Source organism: Centruroides vittatus, unplaced genomic scaffold (assembly GCF_030686945.1).
Source record: "Centruroides vittatus isolate TY-2023 unplaced genomic scaffold, ASM3068694v2 contig_754, whole genome shotgun sequence".
NCBI lineage: Eukaryota > Metazoa > Arthropoda > Arachnida > Scorpiones > Buthidae > Centruroides > Centruroides vittatus.
The window spans coordinates 3,220,139-3,232,945 of record NW_027122490.1 but is presented as its reverse complement, the minus strand read 5'-3'; the positions used below and the strand labels follow the sequence as shown (position 1 = coordinate 3,232,945).

At 22.5% G+C, this 12,807-nt stretch overlaps 1 protein-coding gene across 2 annotated transcripts in view; it reads left to right on the top strand.

Annotated features, from left to right (window-relative positions):
• Nucleotides 1–742: 742 nt before the first annotated feature.
• The window catches only part of LOC136981437 (adhesion G protein-coupled receptor L4-like), a 139,837-nt gene continuing 127,772 nt past the window's right edge, over nucleotides 743–12,807 (top strand). For both annotated transcript variants that reach the window (XM_067277762.1, XM_067277763.1), the window contains exon 1: nucleotides 743–962. The gene's annotated coding sequence lies outside the window, so the exon portion shown is untranslated. The remainder of the gene's footprint in view (nucleotides 963–12,807) is intronic.

Here is a 12,807-nt window from a genome sequence, read left to right as displayed (position 1 = left end):
TGTATAAAATAATTTTCGGTAATGTTTTTTCTTTCTAAAAATTTTTAAACTACTTTAAAGCAGAGAAGTATTGACGTGTGACTTGGATAAAATTAAAGAAAAATAAAACATATAAATAAAACTTCAAGGTGTCATAAAAAAAAGAGAACGCGAATACAATGACACTTTGAAAGAAACTAAGAAAAAATCAATGAACAGAAGTCATACTTGAATGAATATAACTTTACTTTGTTTCGAATTAGATATCTTCATAACAGCAAAATTCAAAGTTATTTTCTGTAAAGTATCTTTTACGGTTATGATTTTTATAAAGCATATATTCTGCTTAATTAAAAGTTACTCTTCATTAAGTAACGGTAGAGTGTGTAATTAAAAATTGATGTAAACTTTAAACGCGTAAGAATATGTAATAATATTATCATTTTAAATGTCAAAATTAGTTATATAATAACTTCTATAATATTAAAGGATATTAATAAGACATATTATTTATATTTACTTTAAAATTTTAAATAAAAATATATAATTTATTTTTATCTTACTTACTGAATTAAGATATAAGTAATACTTCTTTTTTAATATGAAACAATATTTTTTTTTAAATTTACTGTTTTTCTTAGCGGTTATAAAATATAGATATAGTTTTTGTAATTTATAAAACTAAATATAAATTATCATCATTGTGATGTTTAAAATCTGATTGTAATATTTCTGGTTGTGGTTGTTTTCACCATCCGTAAAGCATCCTTTCTCCCCTCTATCTACTTGGTAGCAGTCCAAGAGATTCTGCCGGCGCCTGGTCCACTAGAACGGCAGTGGATGTGGACGAATGAAATGAGTTCCATCTCCTCTAATATCTGAATAGAAATGAAGAATAAAACTTCACTTTAAATGACGTAAAATCCATGTTTAGTATGAAGAAAGCATTACTCTGCACGAAACGACAGTTGTCATCTTGGCAGGTAAGTTATATTAAATTTCCCGTATATATTCTGTAGAGAAAGAAATTTTAAAATTTTAATTAATTAATAGATTATTTAATTTATTCTTAAAAATACAAATAATGTTGATAAACTCTTTGAATGTTATAGAATATGTTTTGACAAACTAAACATTTTAGTATATAACAGATTTGATTAAAGTGATTTCATCGGTGTTGTATTTTTATTTATTTGTAGAACAAGCCAGATCAGGTATCGTCATATTAATTGTGCAATATTGTTGTAATTATAGTCCATAACGGGATGTCATAAACGAGGTACTTATAAGATGTACAGTACCTCAGACTTATTATCTACTCTCGGAGATATAATACTGTAATGGTTTGTCTGTAGAAATGCATTAAGGATTTACTCATATTGTCTTAAACTACATCGAAAAATATCAATATAATATAATATTTATATTAATAACTTTTAAATAATATTATAGAAAATTTTTAATATGTCTATATTTTTTTTCTTTGCTTTTTAAGAATTATTCTTGAATTTCTATATTGATGTATAGTAATAATTTTGTCACAGTTTAGACATTGAGCACTTAAAAAGTTTCAATTACATTCAATTTTAGAAAATTGCTTATATCACTGCTATCAATAGAAATAGTTTTACAACCTAGAAAGATATTGTTTGCTTTCAATGCTATTCAATGTCATCTTTTGAAAACTTGCGGTATCTCGTGGATTGTAGGAAATATTGTTGAGTACTTGGATGTCGATGGCACTTGTTATCCAAGCAGGGAGCCTTTGATGACCATCAAATGTAAGTAGTCTGTGTAGTGTCCAGATTGTTTAGCAGAGTCTTGTCCCATCTGCTATCGACATGACGATGCTCAATTCTTCGGTCCAAATCACAGCTGAAGTATTGAATGTTCTTCTATGTAGTCATCCCTTGCTTAGTGATCGAGATCCTTGCTGTTCTGTTTGACATCGAACAATAAAATTGATCTGTTTAAAATTATAAGTCATATAACTGGGTCCATTTAATTCAGAAAGAGCAGTAAAGCAATCATAAAATTAAATCAAAAATTACTGTTTTAATTTGTGCTTTTACTGCATCTATAAGTTAATACTAACTTTTCACTTGCTATTCCTATATTATTATGATAGCTATTTGATAATTCTGAGTGAAATTTTGTCAAATTAATTAATAATTTATTAGACCAATTTCTAACTTTAATTTATAATCAAAATTAAAAGAAAAAAAATTCTGATTGTTTCTTCTCCCTAAACTAAAATTTAAATTTTAAGTACTCTGTTGTTTTTTTCTAAAATTAAGTTTCGGGAACAATATATATATATATATATCATAAAATTCATTAATCATATATTAAAATGATATTAAGTATTCCATAAATGATTGCTTTTTCAAGACTTTCATTTCAAAACCCAAAGATTAAACTTGTTATATTCTACGCATTAAGTAATACGTTTGCATCGTTGGCTTCATGCCAATGTAGTGATCATATCCATAGACTCGAAGTCACTTTTGCAAAAATGCAAAATAATTTTATGAGAAACATTTCATATAAATTAACTTTTGGAAACTCCTATTACTCTTCGTAATTATTCTATTACATTTTGTTTCATCATAAAGTAACTTTTCGTTATTTTTAATTAAGTTCTACATTGTTTTTATATTAAAAGGTATATGAAATTTTGATTAAGGGCAAGTTTCTTTTTGAACTAAACGTTAGTTATAATAATACTAATGGAATGTGACTTCATAATACATTTCAGTGATTAGCATTGTCGATATTCAGTGTGAAAAACAATAAAGTAATCGATTTTACTTATATATATGATGTAATCCACGCCTACTAAATTTCTGATATGATAGAGAAAAAGACAAAATACAATATTAAACCGCACCCAAACACAGTTGAACAGAAATTATGTGCTTAATTATTATATGATACCGTATATAGGCTTATATATATATATATATATACACTCATGTTTCAATAAAGAATATTTCAGAGAATCGTGTTATCAACATGTGGCTTTTGTTAATTTTTATGTTTATTTAATATAATAAGGTTATATACAGTATTTTAAAAAATTAGATAAGTATTTGAATACTATACATTTTAGGAAGAAAATATGCTAAATTATATTTAAGATCTATTTTCTTTTCTTTAAAGTAAGAATCTTATTATATATATGTATAACTCCGTTTAAATTTACTCAGATAAATAATTAATTGGAAAATTTTATGAGAGATTTATGGGCTATAATGCAGAAAATTTCTGAAATTAGCTTGTTTGAATAACTTGAGTTCGATAGTTCTCACACCAATAATTTTATTGTATTATGCAGAATTCAAACTAATAATGTACTTTACTGAGCTCAGCAATCACGGATATAATGTATACAAATTATCAATACATAAATTATAAAGGTTCCTGTGAGAATAATGCTTAGTTATTAGAAACAAAAATAAACTTTATAACTTCCGTATAAAATTTATTCCGGATTCTATATACAGGCAAATATTATAGACGTATTCTTGTACGCGGGCATTCGAAAGGACGTTTGAATATTCATATTTATAGCGATTTATCGTTGAATATTCACCAAGTGTTTATTTATTTATTGAAATAATTTGTAACGCTTTCATACTTTTAAAAATTAATCTGATGTAGTTTCCTACCATGAAATATAAATTGATAACTCTTCAAGACGTATCGAAATTTTTATATTAGCAAAGAACCAAAATGTTTAAAGATTCATGAAAATACGGAGTTTTTTCAAATTCCTATATTTGTGTATAGTATTTCTACATAAATTTTTTATGTACGAACTTTATATTAAAATACAATTGTTGGTTTTGAAATAAATATATAGCTAGTGTATTTATTAGGTAATATTTCAGAATTTTTGAAAGACAACGTGATAAATAAATAATATAAATTAAAATTTTCTTAATTTTAATTTATGTAATTATATAAAGTAGGACGATGAAATACAATTGCTAATTATTATCATTATTCTAGACCATCTTATATCATTTTTAATGTAATAAAAAATAATTTTAAGTCATTAGAATACTGAAATATTTTAAAAGAAATCAGTAAATTGATAAGATCAGACTAACGTATTATACTTATCCAGCAAATTTATTCTTTATAAAACTAGAAAGAACTAGTAAAACTATTTTTTTTTAAATCCTCGAAATTTGCTGCAAATAAGAATAAAATTTAAAAATAAATTAAAAATTGGCATGAAAAAATATCACTGTTTGATTTGCAGTTTATTAAATTAATAAAAACTGATTGAATAACATTAATAAAATAAATATTTAAATATATTAGTTATGAATTTGTAAAATTAAAGTGTCTGACGTCTATAATTCGTAAGCAATAATAATACATATAAATCACGTATGTAATTCAAAATGTCAGCAGTTTATGAACTTACGTAAAAATACGAATTTCATTATTATATAGTAGACCTACCTAGTCATAATTATCTATCAAAAATTAATTTGTTCAACACATCCATCAACAGTGATTGATATTAATTTTTGATCAATTAATTTACCGTACAAATAATTTCCTCGAAAAGGTTGTATAGTCTTTGTATAATATTTTAATTAAACTCGCCAGCTTTATTCAAACAAAAAATAATGAATTAGTTTTTTTTTCTATAGGTAGATATAAATTTATAGATTTTAATTTAAATAATTGTCTGTAATCGTTTACAAATTTTCTTAGTTTCTAATTAATAAAGAAACACTTTACGATATTAATTCTGAATAGAAGTGCGCTTGAAGTATTTACTGTTCTTGAAAAGTTATTTGCTATTGAATTGCAATAAGAATCTGAAGATTGGATGTGAAAGTCAGAAACATCTCCATATGCAGAATTGTTCGTGTGATGTAATTTTACATTATCTAGCATCGAGATTACCTTCGGGACAACAATTGCTGATTCGGTGATGATACGTGGATGTTGATATTATATGTTCTCAATTGAATATTTCAAGCTGATGAACATCTTTCTCGTAAATAAAATTAAAGAATTTTCGATAAACTTTCTTTCGTCTTAAGAGGCATTAACGCTTTTAAAACTTAAAATTAAGATCGACGTTATTTTTCTTTTATGCGGAAAATAACAAACATCTGTCGAGTGAAAATCCAATATAAATTACTTATCGGTGAACGGTTCTTAGTTTTTTAATTGTGTTCAATAATGAAGTTGAAAAACTCGTTAAGTAAATAAAAATTTTCTTAATTCGTTAACTTCCTTTCGTGCTTTTTTTGTATAATTTAAAACAATTCAACTAATTTTCATAATTATTTTCATTTTTTAGTATTTAAAATAAATTTTTCAATTTCTATATCTTTACATCTTCTTATTTCCATTTTTTAAGAAAAATGTTAAAATTTTTATTATTATTTACAATTATATGCAAATTTAAATAGATTTTATAATATTTTGTGTGTATTATTTTATAAATGTTTAAAAGTTTATAATTGAAAAGTATATAAATAAGAATTTTATAGCGTATAAATCATACAGATTTATAGGCTAAGAAAGTCTTAAATATGAGAAAAGCATGAGTTTATCATTGTATAAGTAATTAGTATTGATTTCCACTCGGTAATGCATTAATTATTGAAACAGAACTCTCAAAATTTACAGGAATAAGCACGTATTTAGATAAACTAAACTGTACAAAATTATTGCCGACATTTAATAATTTCTTGCTTAATTTTTATGATAAATAGGTAACTTCATCAGATTCAAGTAGTTAGAAAGTTGATTTCACATATTTACAATATTTATTTAAATATTTATATCAGTTTTTCTTAAATATTAAATACATATTCTGTTTTAATAGTAAATTATAAATTTATGAAGCTGATTCTACAATTTAAGAAAAAAAAAACTATAAAATTGAATTAATAAAAGTAAATAATTATATTTAATTGATAGAGTAAAAAATAATCTTAAAGCAACTCACACCTAATAAATATTCACAAATTTAAGAATTTGGATGATTTCTTGCAAAGTTCAATCAATATATTTTATATAGCATACAAATACTTGTATTCTTTAAGGTTAAAAATCTAATCATTACCGTATCTATATACACATTCTTCAAATCTAAAACTTAACTTTCTAGAATAGTGATTATTAAACTTTTTCGAGCCTCGGCCCCCTAGAGATAACAGTTATAACCCATAGTACTCTGTGTACACTATACTTTAACCCCCGTTCCGTTGAATAAATATGTTTAATTTTTCTTCTGTGTAGTATTTTTTTATTTCTACTGCATAACCATATTTTATTTTCAATTTTTTTCCATATAATAATATCACACCCAAAGCAACTTTAATGAAAATGTCACTTTTGTACCCGGTCCGCCAGAGAGTCGCGGCCCCCTGCTTTAAGAAACTGTGTTCTAGAGAACAAAATGGTCTTCTATATATCAAGAAATCTTTTAAAGATTCCTTGATATATAGCTTACGGAATGTTTTTATTCAGCTATTTCTCACGGTTGATTCAAAGAGATGATTGAGATGCACACTGAAGTAGATGCTTGAGATAAACAGTGAAATGCACTTGCACAAATGAAGAATATTCGTACTCAACGTTTATCTATAGCTCATTAAATTATTTTATTTTTCTTAAAGTGTAACTACTGAATTACGTATTAAATATATAAACTAATAAAACAGATTCTATAAAGAAACTATGTTATATAAATTATATATATATAACATACGTAATTTGTAAGTTTTATTCATAAATTTGCTTAGTTTATAAATTAACCAGAATTGGATATCCGAGTAGATTCTTCCTTTAATATTGTTTACTATTAATAACTGATTATTAATTTCGTTTGTGTCATGTTTTTTATCAATATTATTTTGTCTTATATCAAGTAATTAATAGAAAAATCTGCCGACATCGCTATGAAATAGAAATACATATGTGATAATAATTAGCTGATAATGCATCTATTTTTTAACATTTACGTGACAAATTTGACACTTATCCCCTAGAATATATAATATGTGTGAATTTGATTAGCTAATTTGTGCTGATACAGCATGTAATTTTTAAATTTTTAATTGCACCCACGGTGTATGATGATTGTTTTAAGATGTTTCTAAATTTATGGATTGTTGAAACAGTTAACTTTAGATATCAGAAAATTAGTTTTTATAGTGTTAATAGTGGTAATCAAATTACAGCTATGTTCACCATAAAGTAAGATCAGCTCGAAATGAATAATTTTTAAATATTTAAACTCATTTTGCGAGCCATAAATCTGACGGTTTTAAAGAAAATAATATGTTTAAGTACAGTGTTAATCATCAGATATATTAGCATCAGGTGTACACTTATTTGCATTACGTGTAATCATAACTGATAATACTTATAAAGTATTTTATGCCAGACAATTTTTGTTCTTCGTATGAAATTACATTAAATTTTTATGAAAATTGATTAGAATTTTCATTTTTAAAACATTACCGTAAAATAAAGCGTAAAAATACAAGATAGCTGTAATAAATTGTAATTAATTTTCTTTCATATTTAAACCTATTTTATATTCTAATTAGGAAGAGTAAATTTATATTTTATTAATTTTTAATATCAGAATATAAATTTCGAAATAATTTATTTTTAAAATTTATGGATTTGTTTATATATATATATATATTTATTGTCTATTTATAAATATATTCAAGTAAATGATAAACTTCATTTTATGTAATAAATGTCTTTTCGAGTAAAGCAAGCTTTATAACATTACTTCTCTTCTTATATTATTAAATCTGCTAAAAAAAATTATATATATATATAAACATGGAATTTCAATAACGTAAAAACCGTATCTGTTGACATTTTTGTTAATTTTTTATACATAATTCTAGAATTTTATATAAATTTATTAAATTTAACATAAAACTGAACTTTTTTATTTAATAATTTAATTTTACAAATTTAAAAAAAGGGCATATATTTATTTATTTAAAATTTTATATTTTAGAACTTTTTATTAACTTTTATGTAAGGTTAAAAAAAATACATTTATTTTACAAAACATTAATAATAATACTAAATAAAATGAAGTTATCTTTTCGAATAGAAAATTGAAATTTCTTAAAAAGCTTTTTTTTCAAAAAATGTCACATTTAAGATTAAAAGCTAATTTTAATTTTTTTATTTTTTTCTACTTTGAAATTTTCTGGAAGCAAGATAACCAAAAAGCTACTGTATTTTGAAAAATGACGTTCATACTTTATATGACTTATGACATAAGATATTATGTCAAGAATTTTTTTTGTTTATATTTCATATAGTGCATAATAATATAGTCTAATATATACTTGTAATATATACTCTAAACAATATATATATAATTTTTTTTTATTCAAATACGATAATTGTTATGTATGTTTAAAAATTAAAGAATTGACCTATATATATATATATATCGATTATTGTTTAATATCTTATATTTTTAGAGTTTCAAACACACGAATGTAAATAATAATGTAATATATTATAAATATGGAAATGTTTATTTATTTTTTAAAATATTAATTCAATTTATGTTTAAATTGGACATGTAAATTGTAATTTACATTAGTGTATTGTAAAAATCGTATAAATATGTTTTGATTTTTCTACCGTCAGAAATAAATTGAATCATAATAAATTCAAGACAAAAGAAACTTTCTTTACTTCACTTTCCCCGGCTGAGCAAATTTCCTTTGTGATTGGTGTTTTCAGAGAATGTACATTCGGAATTCCAAATGCTATTGTATTTTCTTTCATCAGTTTTTGACATTAGTTTGGTAGTAGGAATTTATTTCTAATCATTCGAATTTCTGTTGTTTGCATTTGTTGTTGTTGTATTTTAAAAAGAAACTTTTATATTTACAGAATAATGTATAAAATATTTTATACATTTTAATCGTGTTATGAAGAAAGTCGAATATTTGGTTTTCTCAATGAGAGTCATTAATGCTGACTTTGAATCGCACACTGTAACAGTTTTATCACTTTGAACAGTAATGAGTAATAGACTGTTCAGTCTTTTTAAAAAAGACAGGCAAAAAACTTCTTGAAAAACAGAAACTTAATGACAAGTTAAACATTTTCTTTCCTATTCGAGTAGTAAACAGAACAGATTCGTTCTCATTTCGCTTTTTTATTTTTATTTTTTCAGTAAACACGGATATTTTAATCTCCTATTGGGTCGTTTAATGAAATCGCTGAATAATGACAGTTTTAAATTAAAAAAGTATATATTTAACAAGAAGAAGAAAATCAAAACTAACTCTATTTATTTTGATAAATTTTAAATAAAAAAGTTTTAACATTTTCGTTTACAATAATTATAATTTATATTTTTTTATGATTACTTAGTTGTTGAACTAACTATTGTACAGCAGGAAAAAAAAACGTATGTTCAATAAAGTTCTTGTAAATCCCTAAAAATCCACATTTGAGCTTCGAATTGATTTCGTAATATGTCTACTTGAAAGCATTGACGTTATTTTTCACCGTTTTGTATCGTGTAATCTATACGAGATTATCAATTCGTCTTGAAAATCGATGCTTTAACATTATGTTATGTAATTCCCAAAGCGTTATTTTTAATTGATAAATATATTAATAGATTTAATCTTCACAGTTAGTTTCCTGTAACATTATATATACAATGGCATACAATGAAAGTAATAGTTATTTTTTATTTATTCAGTTTTGTATATAAAATTATATAAAAATAACATCAATGAAGACTAAAATATAAAACCATAAATGTATACATCAGTATCTTAAATAATTAATGTTCTTTAAATTAAAAACTATTTAAATTAAAATTAATTTAGCAAATGTTATTTTTTTAAATATTATTATGTGAAATATTAATTATCCGTTTCTCTCATATTTTTATTCCACATAAAAAATTAATTATAACTTCAAAAAACAATTATCTTATGAAATTTTTATTTTAGTAATTATTTCAATATAATTATTAAAGTATGTTTTTTTAAAAAATATTTATCATATAAATATATTTTGAAATATTAATTTAAAACTGTCAAAATTATTCTGTTAAAAATAAGTCTTCCATTAAATGATTAGCATGAGTTTTTAAAATACTTTTATTTTATTTTTTATTTTCAGACAAATTATAAAATAATTGATTAAATGAATAAATTTTAATTTTAATTTTAATTTATTTTAAAATATTTAAACATTTCTAAAAATTAGATAACATTCGTTCAAAGTCTACAGTATATTCTATGTCATAAATTATACTTAAATTACTGTCTTTCATTAAATTTTCCATTAAATAGCATTCATTTAATGCTTGTTTTATTTTTTATTTTAGAAAATTATATTTTAAAATTTAATTCTGGAATCAATATCAAATTAATTTTCTTCTAAAATTTAAAGTTGATTTATGATCTAAAAATTCTTTTCTTTCAATTACGAAGATAGAATAATAAGCATTAATTTATTAAATTTTTATTTACTAATTTCTATAGTATTTTTAAATAAAAATAAATAAATAATAGGATCTATTAGTTTCAGGCCTATAAAATAATTGTTAGTTTGATGGAAAACCAATAATACTTACCACAATGAATAAAGATAATGCCAATATTAAAATGATTAATTACAATATTTAATTACTGAATTTCCATATTACAGTAACTCAGATTAAGTACAGCTCTACTTAGTTTTTTTCCTTATTAATTTTATCCTTAATTGCTTTTTGATTTTATAATTTTCTCACTTCATTTCTAATATAGATTAATTTAAGTGGGAGATAAAATTATTGGAAATATTCACCTTGTTTATTATAATTAAAATATTTACAGTTCTTTAAATATTTATTTTAGTTAACTATATTACCAGTATTTTTATCTTAAATTTTATGGTTTGTATTTTATTTTTAGCTGGAAGCATTTATAAGATACAAATTTTTAAAAATGGTGTATTAGCATAAGTTTTTAATAAAAAAAATAAAAGCATATTTTAATGGGTTAATATAAATTTCAGAAACTTTTCTCAAAATGTCTCAATACGAGCTTTAAGATAATCTTTTCTTGAATTTAATAATATCTTTATCTAAAATCAACTGCAAATTTAGATTTTATTTTTACAATTTCCACGTTCATAAATTTTGTTTTGAATTCTGAAATATCTAGGTTTTTAAGCAGTTCTCTGTTCTTATACATAAATTCAGTATTCTTAAAGTATCTGAAAGTTATCCTCGAATGTAAATTTGAATCATATAAACATATTCCTTAGATTCTCCATAAGACTTTTAGATACTTAAAAATGTTTGTAACAATAATTCATTTAAGATAATCTTTATAAGTAAAACGTAAATCAATTGTAAAGAGAAATGTTACAAATATTATATTATAAATGTGTAATAAAATTTTAATTATATTATATATGTCTACTTTAATATGCATTATTAAGTCATTTTTATACATAAAAAATATTGTACACTATTTTTACATACATCAGTTTATTGTACTTTGTAATATTAATATACATTTTTAATCTTCTTAGTTATTAATGTCATAATATTCTATAAATATAAATCCTCTTACATTTGTTTGATATTATTATATTAAAATAAAAATTATTTCTATTTGTAATCATCTTAAAATAACCCTTGGTTTAAATTTATTTAAATAAAAAATCTCTCGAATATTTTTAAAACAATCTCGTTCAGTTACATTCAGAATATTGTTTTAGAAACATGAATATTTAGAGAATAAAACTGTTAAAGTTTAATTCATTTACGGCTTTAACAAAATTTTGAAAGAAACACAACGATGTACAGTGAGGATTATTTATTTCCTGTTGTTATCAATACTAAAATTCGTATTAAAACTAAACGAATTTCATAATATACATTTTAAAAATAATTTATGTATTTAAAACGTGAAAGATTTAATGCAAATTTTAAATTATAATTTACAATGAAGTAAATCTGTTGTAAATATGCAACACAACTCTTTAATATTAATTCTAAAAGTATTTGTTAAATTATTTCCAAAAATAAATTAATATCGCAAAGTTAAGTACGTTAGAATTATTTCCATAGACTTATTTTTCAAACATTTTCTTAGAATTTGATTAAATATATCAAATCGTTAAGTTTTTACAGATCACTTTTAGAATTTAGCTAGCGAATTTCGTCTAACCCTTACTTAATAGTTTCCTGTAAAATACAAAGATAAATCGTTACACTAAAATATTTTCCTTTTCCTTCAAAAGAAAGTTAAAAATTCATAAAGATTTAAATTGCATTTTTTCGGTATTTTTAAAATTATTTTGCTGTTTTACAACTGATTATCCAATATTAACGCATACTGATAAATCATGCTACTTTCATTCATTTAAAAATATATATATTTATATTTTATATTTGCACTTTTAAAACATATTTTATAAGTTTATATTTCGAAATATCAAATATTAAGTAACTTTCCTTACAATAATGAGAATTATTAAAAATATATATATTTGAATAAAAATATTTCATGTAAAATTAATAAAACATTGAATTTTTATCAGTTTTTATTTTGACAAAATATAAATTTAATTAATTAATTTTATATATTATACAATTAATATTTTGTTGTTATAAAACTGAAAATGTTTATACTTTAATTAAAAAAAAAAAAAAAACACTGTTAAATAATAAGAAGTCAGTTTCCATTCATACTTCAATGGATTTGTTATTCTAGTAGTATGGATTCTTTTTCTATTAGTGGTATTTTCCGTGACGACAAATACTATGATTAGATT